This window comes from Balaenoptera borealis (assembly GCF_965194805.1).
Source record: "Balaenoptera borealis genome assembly, chromosome: 1".
In the NCBI taxonomy this organism is placed as follows: Eukaryota; Metazoa; Chordata; class Mammalia; order Artiodactyla; family Balaenopteridae; genus Balaenoptera; species Balaenoptera borealis.
The window spans coordinates 70,060,734-70,088,334 of record NC_138860.1 but is presented as its reverse complement, the minus strand read 5'-3'; the positions used below and the strand labels follow the sequence as shown (position 1 = coordinate 70,088,334).

At 37.1% G+C, this 27,601-nt stretch overlaps 1 long non-coding RNA gene across 1 annotated transcript in view; it reads right to left on the bottom strand.

The window, feature by feature from the left end:
* Positions 1–6,546: 6,546 nt before the first annotated feature.
* Positions 6,547–27,601, bottom strand: part of LOC309634206 — a 195,012-nt gene continuing 173,957 nt past the window's right edge. The window contains exon 2 of the long non-coding RNA XR_014247904.1: positions 6,547–6,626. This is a non-coding gene — a long non-coding RNA (uncharacterized lncRNA). The remainder of the gene's footprint in view (positions 6,627–27,601) is intronic.

The following is a 27,601-nucleotide window of genomic DNA, read 5'->3' as shown; positions in this document are numbered from 1 at the left end:
CAGATAAACTGTATGAATTATATAATCACCAATACCTTTAAAATATACATTCTGTAATCACATACATGGTAACAGAACCCGAAGATGAACAGACATATGTAGGAATCATTGAGCAGTTTCTGTACAGCCAGACAATCAAAACACTCTAATCAAATTTACTCCGATAAGAAATAGAAATTAAATTTAAAAACAAACCTAAGTAAGGAGACATAAACTTCTGGGGGCTTGTCCCAGCACATTCCACTCTAATTTACAACCTCGGAACACTACCTCCAGAAAGATTCTGTTGCCCTAGTAACAAGAGATGAGAACGTAATAATGCTGCCGCCTTGTGGCTCTTTCCCACAACAGCAGCTTTAAACCCAGTGCTAATGGTTGCTTAATAGTCACATGGACTGCAGGGCTCTAAATGACACCTGCCCTGAAAAATGCCCTGGGGTAAGGAATAGGCAAGAATATTCAACACATGAGAAATTTTTCAAGAAATCAATAAGACGAGGGAAGTTGTACTCACTCTTTAAAAAAAAAGGAAAAGAAAAAAAGGACATGCCTAAAGCTCAGTAGAATGAATTATTAGACACATGCAAATTCAAATGGAAAAAGGTTTCAGCTCACACCAATCGTTTCCATCAGCAAAATGTCTACAAAGTATAAATGCTGAAGGGGTTTTAGAGAACTGTGTACCTTCTAGCTGCTGGTGGGATGTAAAGTGGTAACAGCACTAACACAAACTGAATGGAGCTGCTTGAAAAGATAAAAATTGAGCTACCATATGATGCGGCAGGTCACCTTTTGGGCCTATAACCTAAGACCACCTGAATCGGAAAGACACAGGCAGGCAAATGAGCACTGCAGCAATATTGAAATAGCCAAGACATGGAAGCAGAAAAAAGGTTCATAAACAGATGAATGGACAAAGAAGAAGTGCTATACGTACCAAATAGAATAGTAGCCTCGGGAAAAAAATGAACAATGCCGTTTTCAGGACTACAGTTGAGCCTAGAAATAATCATATAAGCTTAAGTAACTCAAAAGGGTACGACAAATATCCTATGATAACATTTATACATGTTATCCTAAGATTGCTACCAATGAACATATTTCCACAGAAAAAGACACTCACAGACTTATGAAATAAACTAATGGTTAGCCAAAATGAAAGGTGGGAGGATGGGTTAACTAGGACTATGGGGTTAACATACATATACTAATGTATGTTAAGTGTATAAAAACATATAACAGATAAACTGTATGAATTATATAATCACCAATACCTTTAAAATATACATTTTGTAATCACATACATGGTAACAGGACCCGAGGATGAACAGACATATGTATGAATCATTGAGCAGATTCTGTACAGCCAGGCAATCAAAACACTAAAATCAAATTTACTCCGATAAGAAATAGAAATTAAATTTAAAAAACAAACCTAAGTAAGGAGACATAAACTTCTGGAGGCTTGTCCCAGCACATTCCACTCTAATTTACAACCTCGGAACACTACCTCCAGGAAGACTCTGTTGCCATAGTAACAAGAGTTGAGAACGTAATAATGCTGCCGCCTTGTGGCTGTTTCCCACAACAGCAGCTTTAAACCCAGTGCTAATGGTTGCTTAATAGTCAAAACGACTGCAGGGGTCTAAATGACACCTGCCCTCAAAAAATGCCCTGGGGTAGGGAATACGCAAGAAAATTCAACACATGAGAAATTTTTCAAAAAGTGAATATGAAGAGGGAAGTTGTACTCACACTTTAACAAAAAAAGGAAAAGAAGAAAAAGGATATGCCTAAAGATCAGTATAAGGAATTATTCGCCACATGCGTATCCAACCTCCAAAAAGGTTTCAGCTCACACCAGTCAAATGGCCATCAGCAAAAAGTCTACAAACTATAAATGCTGAAGGGGTTTTAGAGAAATGTATACCTTCTATCTGCTGCTGGGATGTAAAGTGGTAACAGCACTAACGCAAACTGAATGGAGCTGCTTGAAAAGGTAAAAATTGAGCTACCATATGATGCGGCAGGTCACCTTTTGGGCCTATAACCTAAGACCACCTGAATCAGAAAGACACAGGCAGGCAAATGAGCACTGCAGCAATATTGAAATAGCCAAGACATGGAAGCAGAAAAAAGGTTCATAAACAGATGAATGGACAAAGAAGAAGTGGTATACGTACCAAATAGAATAGTAGCCTCGGGAAAAAAATGAACAATGCCGTTTTCAGGACTACAGTTGAGCCTAGAAATAATCATATAAGTTTAAGTAAGTCAAAAGGGTATGACAATTATCCTATGATATCATTTATACATGTTATCCTAAGATTGCTACCAATGAACATATTTCCACAGAAAAAGACACTCACAGACTTATGAAATAAACTAATTGTTAGCCAAAATGAAAGGTGGGAGGATGGGTAAATTAGGACTATGGGGTTAACATACATATACTAATGTATGTTAAGTGTATAAAAACATATAACAGATAAACTGTATGAATTATATAATCACCAATACCTTTAAAATATACATTCTGTAATAACATACATGGTAACAGAATCCAAAGATGAACAGACATATGTAGGAAACATTGAGCAGATTCTATACAGCCAGACAATCAAAAGACTCTAATCAAATTTACTCCAAAAAGAAATAGAATTAAATTTAAAAAACAAACATAAGTAAGGAGACATAAAATTCTGGGGGCTCGTCCCAACACATTCCACTATAATTTACAACCTCGGAACACTACCTCCAGGAAGATTCTGTTGCCCTAGTAACAAGAGATGAGAACGTAATAATGCTGCCGCCTTGTGGCTCTTTCCCACAACAGCAGCTTTAAACCCAGTGCTAATGTTTGCTTAATAGTCACAAGGACTGCAGGGCTCTAAATGACACCTGCCCTGAAAAATGCCCTGGGGTAGGGAATAGGCAAGAATATTCAACACATTAGAAATTTTTCAAGAAGTCAATAAGAGGAGGGAAGTTGTACTCACTCTTTAAAAAAAAAGGAAAAGAAAAAAAAGGACATGCCTAAAGCTCAGTAGAATGAATTATTAGACACATGCAAATTCAAATGGAAAAAGGTTTCAGCTCACACCAATCGTTTCCATCAGCAAAATGTCTACAAACTATAAATGCTGAAGGGGTTTTAGAGAACTGTGTACCTTCTAGCTGCTGGTGGGAAATAAAGTGGTAACAGCACTAACACAAACTGAATGGAGCTGCTTGAAAAGATAAAAATTGAGCTACCATATGATGCGGCAGGTCACCTTTTGGGCCTATAACCTAAGACTACCTGAATCGGAAAGACACAGGCAGGCAAATGAGCACTGCAGCAATATTGAAATAGCCAAGACATGGAAGCAGAAAAAAGGTTCATAAACAGATGAATGGACAAAGAAGAAGTGGTATACGTACCAAATAGAATAGTAGCCTCGGGAAAAAAATGAACAATGCCGTTTTCAGGACTACAGTTGAGCCTAGAAATAATCATATAACGTTAAGTAACTCAAAAGGGTACGACAAATATCCTATGAAAACATTTATACATGTTATCGTAAGATTGCTACCAATGAACATATTTCCACAGAAAAAGACACTCACAGACTTATCAAATAAACTAATGGTTAGCCAACATGAAAGGTGGGAGGATGGGTAAATTAGGACTATGGGGTTATCATACATATACTAATGTATGTTAAGTGTATAAAAACATATAACAGATAAACTGTATGAATTATATAATCACCAATACCTTTAAAATATACATTTTGTAATCACATACATGGTAACAGGACCCGAAGATGAACAGACATATGTAGGAATCATTGAGCAGATTCTGTACAGCCAGGCAATCAAAACACTCTAATCAAATTTACTCTGATAAGAAATAGAAATTAAATTTAAAAAACAAACATAAGTAAGGAGACATAAACTTCTGGGGGCTTGTCCCAGCACATTCCACTCTAATTTACAACCTCGGAACACTACCTCCAGGAAGACTCTGTTGCCGTAGTAACAAGAGTTGAGAACGTAATAATGCTGCGGCCTTGTGGCTGTTTCCCACAACAGCAGCTTTAAACCCAGTACTAATAGTTGCTTAATAGTCACAAGGACTGCAGGGCTCTAAATGACACCTGCCCTGAAAAATGCCCTGGGGTAGGGAATAGGCAAGAAAATTCAACACATGAGAAATTTTTCAAGAAGTCAATAAGAGGAGGGAAGTTGTACTCACTCTTTAAAAAAAAAGGAAAAGAAAAAAAAGGACATGCCTAAAGCTCAGTATAAGGAATTATTAGACACATGCAAATTCAAATTCAAAAAGGTTTCAGCTCACACCAGTCATTTCCATCAGCAAAATGTCTATAAACTATAAATGCTGAAGGGGTTTTAGAGAACTGTGTACCTTCTAGCTGCTGGTGGGATGTAAAGTGGTAACAGCACTAACACAAACTGAATGGAGCTTCTTGACAAGGTAAAAATTGAGCTACCATATGATGCAGCAGGTCACCCTTTGGGCCTATAACCTAAGACCACCTGAATCGGAAAGACACAGGCAGGCAAATGAGCACTGCAGCAATATTGAAATAGCCAAGACATGGAAGCAGAAAAAAGGTTCATAAACAGATGAATGGACAAAGAAGAAGTAGTATACGTACCAAATAGAATAGTAGCCTGGGGAAAAAAATGAACAACGCCGTTTTCAGGACTACAGTTGAGCCTAGAAATAATCATATAAGGTTAAGTAACTCAAAAGGGTACGACAAATATCCTATGATAATATTTATACATGTTATCCTAAGATTGCTACCAATGAACATATTTCCACAGAAAAAGACACTCACAGACTTATGAAATAAACTAATGGTTAGCAAAATGAAAGGTGGGAGGATGGGTAAATTAGGACTATGGGGTTAACATACATATACTAATGTATGTTAATTGTATAACAACATATAACAGATAAACTGTATGAATTATATAATCACCAATACCTTTAAAATATACATTTTGTAATCACATACATGGTAACAGGACCCGAAGATGAACAGACATATGTATGAATCATTGAGCAGATCCTGTACAGCCAGGCAATCAAAACACTCTAATCAAATTTACGCTGATAAGAAATAGAAATGAAATTTAAAAAACAAACATAAGTAAGGAGACATAAACTTCTGGGGGCTTGTCCCAGCACATTCCACTCTAATTTACAACCTCAGAACACTACCTCCAGGAAGATTCTGTTGCCCTAGTAACAAGAGTTGAGAACGTAATAATGCTGCCGCCTTGTGGCTGTTTCCCACAACAGCAGCTTTAAACCCAGTGCTAATGGTTGCTTAATAGTCACAACGACTGCAGGGGTCTAAATGACACCTGCCCTCAAAAAGTGCCCTTGGGTAGGGAATAGGCAAGAAAATTCAACACATGAGAAATTTTTCAAAAAGTGAATATGAAGAGGGAAGTTGTACTCACACTTTAACAAAAAAAGGAAAAGAAGAAAAAGGATATGCCTAAAGGTCAGTATAAGGAATTATTCGCCACATGCGTATCCAACCTCCATAAAGGTTTCAGCTCACAACAGTCAAATGGCCATCAGCAAAAAGTCTACAAACCATAAATGCTGAAGGGGTTTTAGAGAAATGTGTACCTTCTATCTGCTGCTGGGATGTAAAGTGGTAACAGCACTAACGCAAACTGAATGGAGCCGCTTGAAAAGGTAGAAATTGAGCTACCATATGATGCGGCAGGGCACCTCTCGGGCTTATAACCTAAGACCACCAGAATCGGAAAGACACAGGCAGTCAAATGTGCACTGCAGCAATACTGAAATAGCCAAGACATGGAAGCAAAAAAAGGTCCATAAACAGATGAATGGACAGAGAAGAAGTGGTATATGGACAGAATGGAATAGTAGCCTCGGGAAAAAAATGAACAATGCCGTTTTCAGGACTACAGTAGAGCCTAGAAATAATCATATAAGGTTAAGTAAGTCAAAAGGGTATGACAAATATCCTATGATATCATTTATACATGTTATCCTAAGATTGCTACCAATGAACATATTTCCACAGAAAAAGACACTCACAGACTTATGAAATAAACTAATGGTTAGCCAAAATGAAAGGGGGGAGGATGGGTAAATTAGGACTATGGGATTAACATAAATATACTAATGTATGTTACATGCATATAAACATATAACAGATAAACTATATGAATTATATAATCACCAATACCTTTAAAATATACATTCTGTATTCACATACATGGTAACAGAATCCGAAGATGAACAGACATACGTAGGAATCATTGAGCAGATTCTGTACAGCCAGACAATCAAAAGACTCTAATCAAATTTACTCCAAAAAGAAATAGAATTAAATTTAAAAAACAAACATAAGTAAGGAGACATAAACTTCTGGGGGCTCGTCCCAGCACATTCCACTCTAATTTAAAACCACGGAACACTACCTCCAGGAAGATTCTGTTGCCCTAGTAACAAGAGATGAGAACGTTATAATGCTGCTGTCTTGTGGCTGTTTCCCACAACAGCAGCATTAAACCCAGTGCTAATGGTTGCTTAAGAGTCACAAGGACTGCAGGGCTCTAAATGACACCTGCCCTGAAAAATGCCCTGGGGTAGGGAATAGGCAAGAAAATTCAACACATGAGAAATTTTTCAAGAAGTCAATAAGAGGAGGGAAGTTGTACTCACTCTTTAAAAAAAAAGGAAAAGAAAAAAAAGGACATGCCTAAAGCTCAGTATAAGGAATTATTAGACACATGCAAATTCAAATTCAACAAGGTTTCAGCTCACACCAGTCATTTCCATCAGCAAAATGTCTATAAACTATAAATGCTGAAGGGGTTTTAGAGAACTGTGTACCTTCTAGCTGCTGGTGGGATGTAAAGTGGTAACAGCACTAACGCAAACTGAATGGAGCTGCTTGAAAAGGTAAAAATTGAGCTACCATATAATGCGGCAGGTCACCTTTTGGGCCTATAACCTAAGACCACCTGAATCGGAAAGACACAGGCAGGCAAATGAGCACTGCAGCAATATTGAAATAGCCAAGACATGGAAGCAGAAAAAAGGTTCATAAACAGATGAATGGACAAAGAAGAAGTGGTATACGTACCAAATAGAATAGTAGCCTCGGGAAAAAAATGAACAATGCCGTTTTCAGGACTACAGTTGACCCTAGAAATAATCATATAAGCTTAAGTAACTCAAAAGGGTACGACAAATATCCTATGATAACATTTATACATGTTATCCTAAGATAGCTACCAATGAACATATTTCCACAGAAAAAGACACTCACAGACTTATGAAATAAACTAATGGTTAGCCAAAATGAAAGGTGGGAGGATGGGTTAACTAGGACTATGGGGTTAACATACATATACTAATGTATGTTAAGTGTATAAACACATATAACAGATAAACTGTATGAATTATATAATCACCAATACCTTTAAAATATACATTTTGTAATCACATACATGGTAACAGGACCCGAGGATGAACAGACATATGTATGAATCATTGAGCAGATTCTGTATAGCCAGGCAATCAAAACACTAAAATCAAATTTACTCCGATAAGAAATAGAAATTAAATTTAAAAAACAAACCTAAGTAAGGAGACATAAACTTCTGGAGGCTTGTCCCAGCACATTCCACTCTAATTTACAACCTCGGAACACTACCTCCAGGAAGACTCTGTTGCCATAGTAACAAGAGTTGAGAACGTAATAATGCTGCCGCCTTGTGGCTGTTTCCCACAACAGCAGCTTTAAACCCAGTGCTAATGGTTGCTTAATAGTCAAAACGACTGCAGGGGTCTAAATGACACCTGCCCTCAAAAAATGCCCTGGGGTAGGGAATACGCAAGAAAATTCAACACATGAGAAATTTTTCAAAAAGTGAATATGAAGAGGGAAGTTCTACTCACACTTTAACAAAAAAAGGAAAAGAAGAAAAAGGATATGCCTAAAGATCAGTATAAGGAATTATTCGCCACATGCGTATCCAACCTCCAAAAAGGTTTCAGCTCACACCAGTCAAATGGCCATCAGCAAAAAGTCTACAAACTATAAATGCTGAAGGGGTTTTAGAGAAACGTATACCTTCTATCTGCTGCTAGGATGTAAAGTGGTAACAGCACTAACGCAAACTGAATGGAGCTGCTTGAAAAGGTAAAAACTGAGCTACCATATGATGTGACAGGGCACCTCTTTGGCTTATAACCTAAGACTACCAGAATCGGAAAGACACAGGCAGTCAAATGTGCACTGCAGCAATATGGAAATAGCAAAGACATGGAAGCAAAAAAAATGTCTATAAACAGATGAATGGACAGAGAAGAAGTGGTATATGGACAGAATGCAATAGTAGCCTCGGGGAAAAAATGAACAATGCCGTTTTAAGGACTAGAGTTGAGCCTAGAAATAATCATATAAGGTTAAGTAAGTCAAAAGGGTATGACAAATATCCTATGATATCATTTATACATGTTTTCCTAAGATTGCTACCAATGAACATATTTCCACAGAAAAAGACACTCACAGACTTATGAAATAAACTAATTGTTAGCCAAAATGAAAGGTGGGAGGATGGGTAAATTAGGACTATGGGGTTAACATACATATACTAATGTATGTTAAGTGTATAAAAACATATAACAGATAAACTGTATGAATTATATATAATCACCAATACCTTTAAAATATACATTCTGTAATAACATACATGGTAACAGAATCCGAAGATGAACAGACATATGTAGGAATCATTGAGCAGTTTCTGTACAGCCAGACAATCAAAACACTCTAATCAAATTTACTCCGATAAGAAATAGAAATTTAATTTAAAAAACAAACCTAAGTAAGGAGGCATAAACTTCTGGGGGCTTGTCCCAGCACATTCCACTCTAATTTACAACCTCAGAACACTACCTCCAGGAATATTCTGTTGCCCTAGTAACAAGAGTTGAGAACGTAATAATGCTGACGCCTTGTGGCTGTTTCCCACAACAGCAGCTTTAAACCCAGTGCTAATGGTTGCTTAATAGTCACAACGACTGCAGGGGTCTAAATGACACCTGCCCTCAAAAAGTGCCCTTGGGTAGGGAATAGGCAAGAAAATTCAACACATGAGAAATTTTTCAAAAAGTGAATATGAAGAGGGAAGTTGTACTCACACTTTAACAAAAAAAGGAAAAGAAGAAAAAGGATATGCCTAAAGATCAGTATAAGGAATTATTCGCCACATGCGTATCCAACCTCCATAAAGGTTTCAGCTCACAACAGTCAAATGGCCATCAGCAAAAGTCTACAAACTATAAATGCTGAAGGTGTTTTAGAGAAATGTGTACCTTCTATCTGCTGCTGGGATGTAAAGTTGTAACAGCACTAACGCAAACTGAATGGAGCCGCTTGAAAAGGTAGAAATTGAGCTACCATATGATGCGGCAGGGCACCTCTCGGGCTTATAACCTAAGACCACCAGAATCGCAAAGACACAGACAGTCAAATGTGCACTGCAGCAATACTGAAATAGCCAAGACATGGAAGCAAAAAAAGGTCCATAAACAGATGAATGGACAGAGAAGAAGTGGTATATGGACAGAATGGAATAGTAGCCTCGGGAAAAAAATGAACAATGCCGTTTTCAGGACTACAGTAGAGCCTAGAAATAATAATATAAGGTTAAATAAGTCAAAAGGGTATGACAAATATCCTATGATATCATTTATACATGTTATCCTAAGATTGCTACCAATGAACATATTTCCACAGAAAAAGACACTCACAGACTTATGAAATAAACTAATGGTTAGCCAAAATGAAAGGGGGGAGGATGGGTAAATTAGGACTATGGGATTAACATAAATATACTAATGTATGTTACATGCATATAAACATATAACAGATAAACTATATGAATTATATAATCACCAATACCTTTAAAATATACATTCTGTATTCACATACATGGTAACAGAATCCGAAGATGAACAGACATATGTAGGAATCATTGAGCAGATTCTGTACAGCCAGACAATCAAAAAACCCTAATCAAATTTACTCCAAAAAGAAATAGAATTAAATTTAAAAAACAAACATAAGTAAGGAGACATAAACTTCTGGGGGCTCGTCCCAGCACATTCCACTCTAATTTACAACCACGGAACACTACCTCCAGGAAGATTCTGTTGCCCTAGTAACAAGAGATGAGAACGTAATAATGCTGCCGCCTTGTGGCTGTTTCCCACAACAGCAGCATTAAACCCAGTGCTAATGGTTGCTTAATAGTCACAAGGACTGCAGGGCTCTAAATGACACCTGCCCTGAAAAATGCCCTGGGGTAGGGAATAGGCAAGAAAATTCAACACATGAGAAATTTTTCAAGAAGTCAATAAGAGGAGGGAAGTTGTACTCACTCTTTAAAAAAAAGGAAAAGAAAAAAAAGGACATGCCTAAAGCTCAGTATAAGGAATTATTAGACACATGCAAATTCAAATTCAAAAAGGTTTCAGCTCACACCAGTCATTTCCATCAGCAAAATGTCTATAAACTATAAATGCTGAAGGGGTTTTAGAGAACTATGTACCTTCTATCTGCTGCTGGGATGTAAAGTGGTAACAGCACTAACGCAAACTGAATGGAGCTGCTTGAAAAGGTAAAAATTGAGCTACCATATGATGCAGCAGGGCACCTCTTGGGCTTATAACCTAAGACTACCAGAATCGGAAAGACACAGGCAGTCAAATGTGCACTGCAGCAATATTGAAATAGCAAAGACATGGAAGCAAAAAAAATGTCCATAAACAGATGAATGGACAGAGAAGAAGTGGTATACGGACAGAATGGAATAGTAGCCTCGGGAAAAAAATGAACAATGCCGTTTTCAGGACTACAGTTGAGCCTAGAAATAATCATATAACGTTAAGTAACTCAAAAGGGTACGACAAATATCCTATGATAACATTTATACATGTTATCCTAAGATTGCTACCAATGAACATATTTCCACAGCAAAAGACACTCACAGACTTATGAAATAAACTAATGGTTAGCAAAATGAAAGGTGGGAGGATGGGTTAACTAGGACTATGGGGTTAACATACATATACTAATGTATGTTAAGTGTATAAAAACATATAACAGATAAACTGTATGAATTATATAATCACCAATACCTTTAAAATATACATTTTGTAATCACATACATGGTAACAGGACCCGAGGATGAACAGACATATGTATGAATCATTGAGCAGATTCTGTACAGCCAGGCAATCAAAACACTAAAATCAAATTTACTCCGATAAGAAATAGAAATTAAATTTAAAAAACAAACCTAAGTAAGGAGACATAAACTTCTGGAGGCTTGTCCCAGCACATTCCACTCTAATTTACAACCTCGGAACACTACCTCCAGGAAGACTCTGTTGCCATAGTAACAAGAGTTGAGAACGTAATAATGCTGCCGCCTTGTGGCTGTTTCCCACAACAGCAGCTTTAAACCCAGTGCTAATGGTTGCTTAATAGTCAAAACGACTGCAGGGGTATAAATGACACCTGCCCTCAAAAAATGCCCTGGGGTAGGGAATACGCAAAAAAATTCAACACATGAGAAATTTTTCAAAAAGTGAATATGAAGAGGGAAGTTGTACTCACACTTTAACAAAAAAAGGAAAAGAAGAAAAAGGATATGCCTAAAGATCAGTATAATGAATTATTCGCCACATGCGTATCCAACCTCCAAAAAGGTTTCAGCTCACACCAGTCAAATGGCCATCAGCAAAAAGTCTACAAACTATAAATGCTGAAGGGGTTTTAGAGAAACGTATACCTTCTATCTGCTGCTGGGACGTAAAGTGGTAACAGCACTAACGCAAACTGAATGGAGCTGCTTGAAAAGGTAAAAATTGAGCTACCATATGATGCGGCAGGGCACCTCTTCGGCTTATAACCTAAGACTACCAGAATCGGAAAGACAGAGGCAGTCAAATGTGCACTGCAGCAATATGGAAATAGCAAAGACATGGAAGCAAAAAAAATGTCCATAAACAGATGAATGGACAGAGAAGAAGTGGTATATGGACAGAATGCAATAGTAGCCTCGGGGAAAAAATGAACAATGCCGTTTTAAGGACTAGAGTTGAGCCTAGAAATAATCATATAAGGTTAAGTAAGTCAAAAGGGTATGACAAATATCCTATGATATCATTTATACATGTTATCCTAAGATTGCTACAAATGAACATATTTCCACAGAAAAAGACACTCACAGACTTATGAAATAAACTAATTGTTAGCCAAAATGAAAGGTGGGAGGATGGGTAAATTAGGACTATGGGGTTAACATACATATACTAATGTATGTTAAGTGTATAAAAACATATAACAGATAAACTGTATGAATTATATATAATCACCAATACCTTTAAAATATACATTCTGTAATAACATACATGGTAACAGAATCCGAAGATGAACAGACATATGTAGGAATCATTGAGCAGTTTCTGTACAGCCAGACAATCAAAACACTCTAATCAAATTTACTCCGATAAGAAATAGAAATTTAATTTAAAAAACAAACCTAAGTAAGGAGACATAAACTTCTGGGGGCTTGTCCCAGCACATTCCACTCTAATTTACAACCTCGGAACACTACCACCAGGAAGATTCTGTTGCCCTAGTAACAAGAGATGAGAACGTAATAATGCTGCCGCCTTGTGGCTCTTTCCCACAACAGCAGCTTTAAACCCAGTGCTAATGGTTGCTTAATAGTCACATGGACTGCAGGGCTCTAAATGACACCTGCCCTGAAAAATGCCCTGGGGTAGGGAATAGGCAAGAATATTCAACACATGAGAAATTTTTCAAGAAGTCAATAAGAGGAGGGAAGTTGTACTCACTCTTTAAAAAAAAAGGAAAAGAAAAAAAAGGACATGCCTAAAGCTCAGTAGAATGAATTATTAGACACATGCAAATTCAAATTCAAAAAGGTTTCAGCTCACACCAGTCGTTTCCATCAGCAAAATGTCTACAAACTATAAATGCTGAAGGGGTTGTAGAGAACTGTGTACCTTCTAGCTGCTGGTGGGATGTAAAGTGGTAACAGCACTAACGCAAACTGAATGGAGCTGATTGAAAAGATAAAAATTGAGCTACCATATGATGCGGCAGGTCACCTTTTGGGCCTATAACCTAAGACCACCTGAATCGGAAAGACACAGGCAGGCAAATGTGCACAGCAGCTATATTGAAATAGCCAAGACGTGGAAGCAGAAAAAGGGTTCATAAACAGATGAATGGACAAAGAAGAAGTGGTATACGTACCAAATAGCATAGTAGCCTCGGGAAAAAAAATGAACAATGCCGTTTTCAGGACTACAGTTGAGCCTAGAAATAATCATATAAGGTTAAGTAACTCAAAAGGGTACGACAAATATCCTATGATAACATTTATACATGTTATCCTACGATTGCTACCAATGAACATATTTCCACAGAAAAAGACACTCAGAGACTTATGAAATAAACTAATGGTTAGCCAAAATGAAAGGTGGGAGGATGGGTAAATTAGGACTATGGGGTTAACATACATATACTAATGTATGTTAAGTGTATAAAAACATGTAACAGATAAACTGTATGAATTATATAATCACCAATACCTTTAAAATATACATTTTGTAATCACATACATGGTAAGAGGACCCGAAGATGAACAGACATATGTATGAATCACTGAGCAGATCCTGTACAGCCAGGCAATCAAAACACTCTAATCAAATTTACTCTGATAAGAAATAGAAATTAAATTTAAAAAAACAAACATAAGTAAGGAGACATAAACTTCTGGGGTCTTGTCCCAGCACATTCCACTCTAATTTACAACCTCGGAACACTACCTCCAGGAAGATTCTGTTGCCCTAGTAACAAGAGATGAGAACGTAATAATGCTGCTGCCTTGTGGCTCTTTCCCACAACAGCAGCTTTAAACCAAGTGCTAATGTTTGCTTAATAGTCACAAGGACTGCAGGGCTCTAAATGACACCTGCCCTTAAAAATGCCCTGGGGTAGGGAATAGGCAAGAAAATTCAACACATTAGAAATTTTTCAAGAAGTCAATAAGAGGAGGGAAGTTGTACTCACTCTTTAAAAAAAAAGGAAAAGAAAAAAAAGGACATTCCTAAACCTCAGTATAAGGAATTATTAGACACATGCAAATGCAAATTCAAAAAGGTTTCAGCTCACACCAGTCATTTCCATCAGCAAAATGTCTACAAACTATAAATGCTGAAGGAGTTTTAGAGAACTGTGTACCTTCTAGATCCTGGTTGAATGTAAAGTGGTAACAGCACTAACGCAAACTGAATTGAGCTGTTGAAAAGGTAAAAATTGAGCTACCATATGATGCGGCAGGTCACCTTTTGGGCCTATAACCTAAGACCACCTGAATCGGAAAGACACAGGCAGGCAAATGAGCACTGCAGCAATATGGAAATAGCCAAGACATGGAAGCAGAAAAAAGGTTCATAAACAGATGAATGGACAAAGAAGAAGTGGTATACGTACCAAATAGAATAGTAGCCTCGGGAAAAAAATGAACAATGCCGTTTTCAGGACTACAGTTGAGCCTAGAAATAATCATATAAGCTTAAGTAACTCAAAAGGGTACGACAAATATCCTATGATAACATTTATACATGTTATCCAAAGATAGCTACCAATGAACATATTTCCACAGAAAAAGACACTCACAGACTTATGAAATAAACTAATGGTTAGCCAAAATGAAAGGTGGGAGGATGGGTAAACTAGGACTATGGGGTTAACATACATATACTAATGTATGTTAAGTGTATAAAAACATATAACAGATAAACTGTATGAATTATATAATCACCAATACCTTTAAAATATACATTCTGTAATCACATACATGGTAACAGAATCCGAAGATAAACAGACATATGTAGGAATCATTGAGCAGTTTCTGTACAGCCAGACAATCAAAACACTCTAATCAAATTTACTCAGATAAGAAATAGAAATTAAATTTAAAAAACAAACCTAAGTAAGGAGACATAAACTTCTGGGGGCTTGTCCCAGCACATTCCACTCTAATTTACAACCTCGGAACACTACCTCCAGGAAGATTCTGTTGCCCTAGTAACAAGAGATGAGAACGTAATAATGCTGCCGCCTTGTGGCTCTTTCCCACAACAGCAGCTTTAAACCCAGTGCTAATGGTTGCTTAATAGTCACATGGACTGCAGGGCTCTAAATGACACCTGCCCTGAAAAATGCCCTGGGGTAGGGAATAGGCAATAATATTCAACACATGAGAAATTTTTCAAGAAGTCAATAAGAGGAGGGAAGTTGTACTCACTCTTTAAAAAAAAGGAAAAGAAAAAAAAAGGACATGCCTAAAGCTCAGTAGAATGAATTATTAGACACATGCAAATTCAAATTCAAAAAGGTTTCAGCTCACACCAGTCGTTTCCATCAGCAAAATGTCTACAAACTATAAATGCTGAAGGGGTTTTAGAGAACTGTGTACCTTCTAGCTGCTGGTGGGATGTAAAGTGGTAACAGCACTAACACAAACTGAATGGAGCTGCTTGAAAAGATAAAAATTGAGCTACCATATGATGCGGCAGGTCACCTTTTGGGCCTATAACCTAAGACCACCTGAATCGGAAAGACACAGGCAGGCAAATGAGCACTTCAGCAATATTAAAATAGCCAAGACATGGAAGCAGAAAAAAGGTTCATAAACAGATGAATGGACAAAGAAGAAGTGGTATACGTACCAAATAGAATAGTAGCCTCGGGAAAAAAATGAACAATGCCGTTTTCAGGACTACAGTTGAGCCTAGAAATAATCATATAAGGTTAAGTAACTCAAAAGGGTACAACAAATATCCTATGATAATATTTATACATGTTATCCTAAGATTGCTACCAATGAACATATTTCCACAGAAAAAGACACTCACAGACTTATGAAATAAACTAATGGTTAGCAAAATGAAAGGTGGGAGGATGGGTAAATTAGGACTATGGGGTTAACATACATATACTAATGTATGTTAAGTGTATAAAAACATATAACAGATAAACTGTATGAATTATATAATCACCAATACCTTTAAAATATACATTTTGTAATCACATACATGGTAACAGGACCCGAAGATGAACAGACATATGTATGAATCATTGAGCAGATCCTGTACAGCCAGGCAATCAAAACACTCTAATCAAATTTACGCTGATAAGAAATAGAAATGAAATTTAAAAACAAACATAAGTAAGGAGACATAAACTTCTGGGGGCTTGTCCCAGCACATTCCACTCTAATTTACAACCTCAGAAAACTACCTCCAGGAATATTCTGTTGCCCTAGTAACAAAAGTTGAGAACGTAATAATGCTGACGCCTTGTGGCTGTTTCCCACAACAGCAGCTTTAAACCCAGTGCTAATGGTTGCTTAATAGTCACAACGACTGCAGGGGTCTAAATGACACCTGCCCTCAAAAAGTGCCCTTGGGTAGGGAATAGGCAAGAAAATTCAACACATGAGAAATTTTTCAAAAAGTGAATATGAAGAGGGAAGTTGTACTCACACTTTAACAAAAAAAGGAAAAGAAGAAAAAGGATATGCCTAAAGATCAGTATAAGGAATTATTCGCCACATGCGTATCCAACCTCCATAAAGGTTTCAGCTCACAACAGTCAAATGGCCATCAGCAAAAGTCTACAAACTATAAATGCTGAAGGTGTTTTAGAGAAATGTGTACCTTCTATCTGCTGCTGGGATGTAAAGTTGTAACAGCACTAACGCAAACTGAATGGAGCCGCTTGAAAAGGTAGAAATTGAGCTACCATATGATGCGGCAGGGCACCTCTCGGGCTTATAACCTAAGACCACCAGAATCGGAAAGACACAGGCAGTCAAATGTGCACTGCAGCAATACTGAAATAGCCAAGACATGGAAGCAAAAAAAGGTCCATAAACAGATGAATGGACAGAGAAGAAGTGGTATATGGACAGAATGGAATAGTAGCCTCGGGAAAAAAATGAACAATGCCGTTTTCAGGACTACAGTAGAGCCTAGAAATAATAATATAAGGTTAAATAAGTCAAAAGGGTATGACAAATATCCTATGATATCATTTATACATGTTATCCTAAGATTGCTACCAATGAACATATTTCCACAGAAAAAGACACTCACAGACTTATGAAATAAACTAATGGTTAGCCAAAATGAAAGGGGGGAGGATGGGTAAATTAGGACTATGGGATTAACATAAATATACTAATGTATGTTACATGCATATAAACATATAACAGATAAACTATATGAATTATATAATCACCAATACCTTTAAAATATACATTTTGTAATCACATACATGGTAACAGGACCCGAGGATGAACAGACATATGTATGAATCATTGAGCAGATTCTGTACAGCCAGGCAATCAAAACACTAAAATCAAATTTACTCCGATAAGAAATAGAAATTAAATTTAAAAAACAAACCTAAGTAAGGAGACATAAACTTCTGGAGGCTTGTCCCAGCACATTCCACTCTAATTTACAACCTCGGAACACTACCTCCAGGAAGATTCTGTTGCCCTAGTAACAAGAGATGAGAACGTAATAATGCTGCCGCCTTGTGGCTGTTTCCCACAACAGCAGCATTAAACCCAGTGCTAATGGTTGCTTAATAGTCACAAGGACTGCAGGGATCTAAATGACACCTGCCCTGAAAAATGCCCTGGGGTAGGGAATAGGCAAGAAAATTCAACACATGAGAAATTTTTCAAGAAGTCAATAAGAGGAGGGAAGTTGTACTCACTCTTTAAAAAAAAAGGAAAAGAAAAAAAAGGACATGCCTAAAGCTCAGTATAAGGAATTATTAGACACATGCAAATTCAAATTCAAAAAGGTTTCAGCTCACACCACTCATTTCCATCAGCAAAATGTCTATAAACTATAAATGCTGAAGGGGTTTTAGAGAACTGTGTACCTTCTAGCTGCTGGTGGGATGTAAAGTGGTAACAGCACTAACGCAAACTGAATGGAGCTGCTTGAAAAGGTAAAAATTGAGCTACCATATGATGCGGCAGGGCACCTCTTGGGCTTATAAACTAAGACTACCAGAATCGGAAAGACACAGGCAGTCAAATGTGCACTGCAGCAATATTGAAATAGCAAAGACATGGAAGCAAAAAAAATGTCCATAAACAGATGAATGGACAGAGAAGAAGTGGTATATGGACAGAATGGAATAGTAGCCTCGTGGAAAAAATGAACAATGCCGTTTTCAGGACTACAGTAGAGCCTAGAAATAATCATATAAGGTTAAGTAAGTCAAAAGGGTATGACAATTATCCTATGATATCATTTATACATGTTATCCTAAGTTTGCTACCAATGAACATATTTCCACAGAAAAAGACACTCACAGACTTATGAAATAAACTAATTGTTAGCCAAAATGAAAGGTGGGAGGACGGGTAAATTAGGACTATGGGGTTAACATACATATACTAATGTATGTTAAGTGTATAAAAACATATAACAGATAAACTGTATGAATTATATAATCACCAATACCTTTAAAATATACATTCTGTAATCACATACATGGTAACAGAACCTGAAGATGAAAAGACATATGTAGGAATCATTGAGCAGTTTCTGTACAGCCAGACAATCAAAACACTCTAATCAAATTTACTCCGATAAGAAATAGAAATTAAATTTAAAAAACAAACCTAAGTAAGGAGACATAAACTTCTGGGGGCTTGTCCCAGCACATTCCTCTCTAATTTACAACCTCGGAACACTACCTCCAGGAAGATTCTGTTGCCCTAGTAACAAGAGATGAGAACGTAATAATGCTGCCGCCTTGTGGCTCTTTCCCACAACAGCAGCTTTAAACCCAGTGCTAATGGTTGCTTAATAGTCACATGGACTGCAGGGCTCTAAATGACACCTGCCCTGAAAAATGCCCTGGGGTAAGGAATAGGCAAGAATATTCAACACATGAGAAATTTTTCAAGAAATCAATAAGAGGAGGGAAGTTGTACTCACTCTTTAAAAAAAAAGGAAAAGAAAAAAAGGACATGCCTAAAGCTCAGTAGAATGAATTATTAGACACATGCAAATTCAAATGGAAAAAGGTTTCAGCTCACACCAATCGTTTCCATCAGCAAAATGTCTACAAAGTATAAATGCTGAAGGGGTTTTAGAGAACTGTGTAACTTCTAGCTGCTGGTGGGATGTAAAGTGGTAACAGCACTAACACAAACTGAATGGAGCTGCTTGAAAAGATAAAAATTGAGCTACCATATGATGCGGCAGGTCACCTTTTGGGCCTATAACCTAAGACCACCTGAATCGGAAAGACACAGGCAGGCAAATGAGCACTGCAGCAATATTGAAATAGCCAAGACATGGAAACAGAAAAAAGGTTCATAAACAGATGAATGGACAAAGAAGAAGTGGTATACGTACCAAATAGAATAGTAGCCTCAGGAAAAAAATGAACAATGCCGTTTTCAGGACTACAGTTGAGCCTAGAAATAACCATATAACGTTAAGTAACTCAAAAGGGTACGACAAATATCCTATGATAACATTTATACATGTTATCCTAAGATTGCGACCAATGAACATATTTCCACAGAAAAAGACACTCACAGACTTATCAAATAAACTAATGGTTAGCCAAAATGAAAGGTGGGAGGATGGGTTAACTAGGACTATGGGGTTAACATATATATAATAATGTATGTTAAGTGTATAAAAACATATAACAGATAAACTGTATGAATTATATAATCACCAATACCTTTAAAATATACATTTTGTAATCACATACATGGTAACAGGACCCGAGGATGAACAGACGTATGTATGAATCATTGAACAGATTCTGTACAGCCAGGCAATCAAAACACTAAAATCAAATTTACTCCGATAAGAAATAGAAATTAAATTTAAAAAACAAACATAAGTAAGGAGACATAAACTTCTGGAGGCTTGTCCCAGCACATTCCACTGTAATTTACAACCTCGGAACACTACCTCCAGGAAGACTCTGTTGCCATAGTAACAAGAGTTGAGAACGTAATAATGCTGCCGCCTTGTGGCTCTTTCCCACAACAGCAGCTTTAAACCCAGTGCTAATGGTTGCTTAATAGTCAAAACGACTGCAGGGGTCTAAATGACACCTGCCCTCAAAAAATGCCCTGGGGTAGGGAATACGCAAGAAAATTCAACACATGAGAAATTTTTCAAAAAGTGAATATGAAGAGGGAAGTTGTACTCACACTTTAACAAAAAAAGGAAAAGAAGAAAAAGGATATGCCTAAAGATCAGTATAAGGAATTATTCGCCACATGCGTATCCAACCTCCAAAAAGGTTTCAGCTCACACCAGTCAAATGGCCATCAGCAAAAAGTCTACAAACTATAAATGCTGAAGGAGTTTTAGAGAAATGTATACCTTCTATCTGCTGCTGGGATGTAAAGTGGTAACAGCACTAACGCAAATTGAATGGAGCTGCTTGAAAAGGTAAAAATTGAGCTACCATATGATGCGGCAGGTCACCTTTTGGGCCTATAACCTAAGACCACCTGAATCGGAAAGACACAGGCAGGCAAATGAGCACTGCAGCAATATTGAAATAGCCAAGACATGGAAGCAGAAAAAAGGTTCATAAACAGATGAATGGACAAAGAAGAAGTGGTATACGTACCAAATAGAATAGTAGCCTCGGGAAAAAAATGAACAATGCCGTTTTCAGGACTACAGTTGAGCCTAGAAATAATCATATAAGGTTAAGTAACTCAAAAGGGTACGACAAATATCCTATGATAACATTTATACATGTTATCCTAAGATAGCTACCAATGAACATATTTCCACAGAAAAAGACACTCACAGACTTATGAAATAAACTAACGGTTAGCCAAAATGAAAGGTGGGAGGATGGGTTAACTAGGACTATGGGGTTAACATACATATACTAATGTATGTTAAGTGTATAAAAACATATAACAGATAAACTGTATGAATTATATAATCACCAATACCTTTAAAATATACATTTTGTAATCACATACATGGTAACAGGACCCGAGGATGAACAGACATATGTATGAATCATTGAGCAGATTCTGTATAGCCAGGCAATCAAAACACTAAAATCAAATTTACTCCGATAAGAAATAGAAATTAAATTTAAAAAACAAACCTAAGTAAGGAGACATAAACTTCTGGAGGCTTGTCCCAGCACATTCCACTCTAATTTACAACTTCGGAACACTACCTCCAGGAAGATTCTGTTGCCCTAGTAACAAGAGATGAGAACGTAATAATGCTGCCGCCTTGTGGCTCTTTCCCACAACAGCAGCATTAAACCCAGTGCTAATGGTTGCTTAATAGTCACAAGGACTGCAGGGATCTAAATGACACCTGGCCTGAAAAATGCCCTGGGGTAGGGAATAGGCAAGAAAATTCAACACATGAGAAATTTTTCAAGAAGTCAATAAGAGGAGGGAAGTTGTACTCATTCTTTAAAAAAAAAGGAAAAGAAAAAAAAGGACATGCCTAAAGCTCAGTATAAGGAATTATTAGACACATGCAAATTCAAATTCAAAAAGGTTTCAGCTCACACCAGTCATTTCCATCAGCAAAATGTCTACAAACTATAAATGCTGAAGGGGTTTTAGAGAACTGTGTACCTTCTAGCTGCTGGTGGGATGTAAAGTGGTAACAGCAATAACGCAAACTGAATGGAGTTTCTTGAAAAGGTAAAAATTGAGCTACCATATGATGCGGCAGGTCACCTTTTGGGCCTATAACCTAAGACCACCTAAATCGGAAAGACACAGGCAGGCAAATGTGCACTGCAGCAATACTGAAATAGCCAAGACATGGAAGCAGAAAAAGGGTTCATAAACAGATGAATGGACAAAGAAGAAGTGGTATACGTACCAAATAGCATAGTAGCCTCGGGAAAAAAATGAACAATGCCGTTTTCAGGACTACAGTTGAGCCTAGAAATAATCATATAAGGTTAAGTAACTCAAAAGGGTACGACAAATATCCTATGATAACATTTATACATGTTATCCTAAGATAGCTACCAATGAACATATTTCCACAGAAAAAGACACTCACAGACTTATGAAATAAACTAATGGTTAGCCAAAATGAAAGGTGGGAGGATGGGTTAACTAGGACTATGGGGTTAACATACATATACTAATGTATGTTAAGTGTATAACAACATATAACAGACAAACTGTATGAATTATATAATCACCAATACCTTTAAAATATACATTTTGTAATCACATACATGGTAACAGGACCCGAAGATGAACAGACATATGTATGAATCATTGAGCAGATTCTGTACAGCCAGGCAATCAAAACACTAAAATCAAATTTACTCCGATAAGAAATAGAAATGAAATTTAAAAAACAAACATAAGTAAGGAGACATAAACTTCTGGAGGCTTGTCCCAGCACATTCCACTCTAATTTACAACCTCAGAACACTACCTCCAGGAAGACTCTGTTGCCATAGTAACAAGAGTTGAGAACGTAATAATGCTGCCGCCTTGTGGCTGTTTCCCACAACAGCAGCTTTAAACCCAGTGCTAATGGTTGCTTAATAGTCAAAACGACTGCAGGGGTCTAAATGACACCTGCCCTCAAAAAGTGCCCTTGGGTAGGGAATAGGCAAGAAAATTCAACACATGAGAAATTTTTCAAAAAGTGAATATGAAGAGGGAAGTTGTACTCACACTTTAACAAAAAAAGGAAAAGAAGAAAAAGGATATGCCTAAAGATCAGTATAAGGAATTATTCGCCACATGCGTATCCAACCTCCAAAAAGGTTTCAGCTCACAACAGTCAAATGGCCATCAGCAAAAAGTCTACAAACTATAAATGCTGAAGGGGTTTTAGAGAAACGTATACCTTCTATCTGCTGCTGGGATGTAAAGTGGTAACAGCACTAACGCAAACTGAATGGAGCTGCTTGAAAAGGTAAAAATTGAGCTACCATATGATGCGGCAGGGCACCTCTTCGGCTTATAACCTAAGACTACCAGAATCGGAAAGACACAGGCAGTCAAATGTGCACTGCAGCAATATGGAAATAGCAAAGACATGGAAGCAAAAAAATTGTCTATAAACAGATGAATGGACAGAGAAGTGGTATATGGACAGAATGCAATAGTAGCCTCGGGGAAAAAATGAACAATGCCGTTTTAAGGACTAGAGTTGAGCCTAGAAATAATCATATAAGGTTAAGTAAGTCAAAAGGGTATGACAAATATCCTATGATATCATTTATACATGTTATCCTAAGATTGCTACCAATGAACATATTTCCACAGAAAAAGACACTCACAGACTTATGAAATAAACTAATTGTTAGCCAAAATGAAAGGTGGGAGGATGGGTAAATTAGGACTATGGGGTTAACATACATATACTAATGTATGTTAAGTGTATAAAAACATATAACAGATAAACTGTATGAATTATATAATCACCAATACCTTTAAAATATACATTCTGTAATAACATACATGGTAACAGAATCCGAAGATGAACAGACATATGTAGGAATCATTGAGCAGTTTCTGTACAGCCAGACAATCAAAAGACTCTAATCAAATTTACTCCGATAAGAAATAGAAATTTAATTTAAAAAACAAACCTAAGTAAGGAGACATAAACTTCTGGGGGCTCGTCCCAGCACATTCCACTCTAATTTACAACCACGGAACACTACCTCCAGGAAGATTCTGTTGCCCTAGTAACAAGAGATGAGAACGTAATAATGCTGCCGCCTTGTGGCTCTTTCCCACAACAGCAGCTTTAAACCCAGTGCTAATGGTTGCTTAATAGTCACATGGACTGCAGGGCTCTAAATGACACCTGCCCTGAAAAATGCCCTGGGGTAGGGAATAGGCAAGAATATTCAACACATGAGAAATTTTTGAAGAAGTCAATAAGAGGAGGGAAGTTGTACTCACTCTTTAAAAAAAAAGGAAAAGAAAAAAAAGGACATGCCTAAAGCTCAGTAGAATGAATTATTAGACACATGCAAATTCAAATTCAAAAAGGTTTCAGTTCACACCAGTCGTTTCCATCAGCAAAATGTCTAAAAACTATAAATGCTGAAGGGGTTTTAGAGAACTGTGTACCTTCTAGCTGCTGGTGGGATGTAAAGTGGTAACAGCACTAACACAAACTGAATGGAGCTGCTTGAAAAGATAAAAATTGAGCTACCATATGATGCGGCAGGTCACCTTTTGGGCATATAACCTAAGACCACCTGAATCGGAAAGACACAGGCAGGCAAATGAGCACTGCAGCAATATTGAAATAGCCAAGACATGGAAGCAGAAAAAAGGTTCATAAACAGATGAATGGACAAAGAAGAAGTGGTATACGTACCAAATAGAATAGTAGCCTCGGGAAAAAAATGAACAATGCCGTTTTCAGGACTACAGTTGAGCCTAGAAATAATCATATAAGGTTAAGTAACTCAAAAGGGTACGACAAATATCCTATGATAATATTTATACATGTTATCCTAAGATTGCTACCAATGAACATATTTCCACAGAAAAAGACACTCACAGACTTATGAAATAAACTAATGGTTAGCAAAATGAAAGGTGGGAGGATGGGTAAATTAGGACTATGGGGTTAACATACATATACTAATGTATGTTAAGTGTATAAAAACATATAACAGATAAACTGTATGAATTATATAATCACCAATACCTTTAAAATATACATTTTGTAATCACATACATGGTAACAGGACCCGAAGATGAACAGACATATGTATGAATCATTGAGCAGATCCTGTACAGCCAGGTAATCAAAACACTCTAATCAAATTTACACTGATAAGAAATAGAAATGAAATTTAAAAACAAACATAACTAAGGAGACATAAACTTCTGGGGGCTTGTCCCAGCACATTCCACTCTAATTTACAACCTCAGAACACTACCTCCAGGAATATTCTGTTGCCCTAGTAACAAGAGTTGAGAACGTAATAATGCTGACGCCTTGTGGCTGTTTCCCACAACAGCAGCTTTAAACCCAGTGCTAATGGTTGCTTAATAGTCACAACGACTGCAGGGGTCTAAATGACACCTGCCCTCAAAAAGTGCCCTTGGGTAGGGAATAGGCAAGAAAATTCAACACATGAGAAATTTTTCAAAAAGTGAATATGAAGAGGGAAGTTGTACTCACACTTTAACAAAAAAAGGAAAAGAAGAAAAAGGATATGCCTAAAGATCAGTATAAGGAATTATTCGCCACATGCGTATCCAACCTCCATAAAGGTTTCAGCTCACAACAGTCAAATGGCCATCAGCAAAAGTCTACAAACTATAAATGCTGAAGGTGTTTTAGAGAAATGTGTACCTTCTATCTGCTGCTGGGATGTAAAGTGGTAACAGCACTAACGCAAACTGAATGGAGCCGCTTGAAAAGGTAGAAATTGAGCTACCATATGATGCGGCAGGGCACCTCTCGGGCTTATAACCTAAGACCACCAGAATCGGAAAGACACAGGCAGTCAAATGTGCACTGCAGCAATACTGAAATAGCCAAGACATGGAAGCAAAAAAAGGTCCATAAACAGATGAATGGACAGAGAAGAAGTGGTATATGGACAGAATGGAATAGTAGCCTCGGGAAAAAAATGAACAATGCCGTTTTCAGGACTACAGTAGAGCCTAGAAATAATAATATAAGGTTAAATAAGTCAAAAGGGTATGACAAATATCCTATGATATCATTTATACATGTTATCCTAAGATTGCTACCAATGAACATATTTCCACAGAAAAAGACACTCACAGACTTATGAAATAAACTAATGGTTAGCCAAAATGAAAGGGGGGAGGATGGGTAAATTAGGACTATGGGATTAACATAAATATACTAATGTATGTTACATGCATATAAACATATAACAGATAAACTATATGAATTATATAATCACCAATACCTTTAAAATATACATTCTGTATTCACATACATGGTAACAGAATCCGAAGATGAACAGACATATGTAGGAATCATTGAGCAGATTCTGTACAGCCAGACAATCAAAAAACTCTAATCAAATTTACTCCAAAAAGAAATAGAATTAAATTTAAAAAACAAACATAAGTAAGGAGACATAAACTTCTGGGGGCTCGTCCCAGCACATTCCACTCTAATTTACAACCACGGAACACTACCTCCAGGAAGATTCTGTTGCCCTAGTAACAAGAGATGAGAACGTAATAATGCTGCTGCCTTGTGGCTGTTTCCCACAACAGCAGCATTAAACCCAGTGCTAATGGTTGCTTAATAGTCACAAGGACTGCAGGGCTCTAAATGACACCTGCCCTGAAAAATGCCCTGGGGTAGGGAATAGGCAAGAAAATTCAACACATGAGAAATTTTTCAAGAAGTCAATAAGAGGAGGGAAGTAGTACTCACTCTTTAAAAAAAAAGGAAAAGAAAAAAAAGGACATGCCTAAAGCTCAGTATAAGGAATTATTAGACACATGCAAATTCAAATTCAAAAAGGTTTCAGCTCACACCAGTCATTTCCATCAGCAAAATGTCTATAAACTATAAATGCTGAAGGGGTTTTAGAGAACTATGTACCTTCTAGCTGCTGGTGGGATGTAAAGTGGTAACAGCACTAACGCAAACTGAATGGAGCTGCTTGAAAAGGTAAAAATTGAGCTACCATATGATGCAGCAGGGCACCTCTTGGGCTTATAACCTAAGACTACCAGAATCGGAAAGACACAGGCAGTCAAATGTGCACTGCAGCAATATTGAAATAGCAAAGACATGGAAGCAAAAAAAATGTCCATAAACAGATGAATGGACAGAGAAGAAGTGGTATACGGACAGAATGTAATAGTAGCCTTGGGAAAAAAATGAACAATGCCGTTTTCAGGACTACAGTTGAGCCTAGAAATAATCATATAACGTTAAGTAACTCAAAAGGGTACGACAAATATCCTATGATAACATTTATACATGTTATCCTAAGATTGCTACCAATGAACATATTTCCACAGAAAAAGACACTCACAGACTTATGAAATAAACTAATGGTTAGCCAAAATGAAAGGTGAGAGGATGGGTTAACTAGGACTATGGGGTTAACATACATATACTAATGTATGTTAAGTGTATAAAAACATATAACAGATAAACTGTATGAATTATATAATCACCAATACCTTTAAAATATACATTTTGTAATCACATACATGGTAACAGGACCCGAGGATGAACAGACATATGTATGAATCATTGAGCAGATTCTGTACAGCCAGGCAATCAAAACACTAAAATCAAATTTACTCCGATAAGAAATAGAAATTAAATTTAAAAAACAAACCTAAGTAAGGAGACATAAACTTCTGGAGGCTTGTCCCAGCACATTCCACTCTAATTTACAACCTCGGAACACTACCT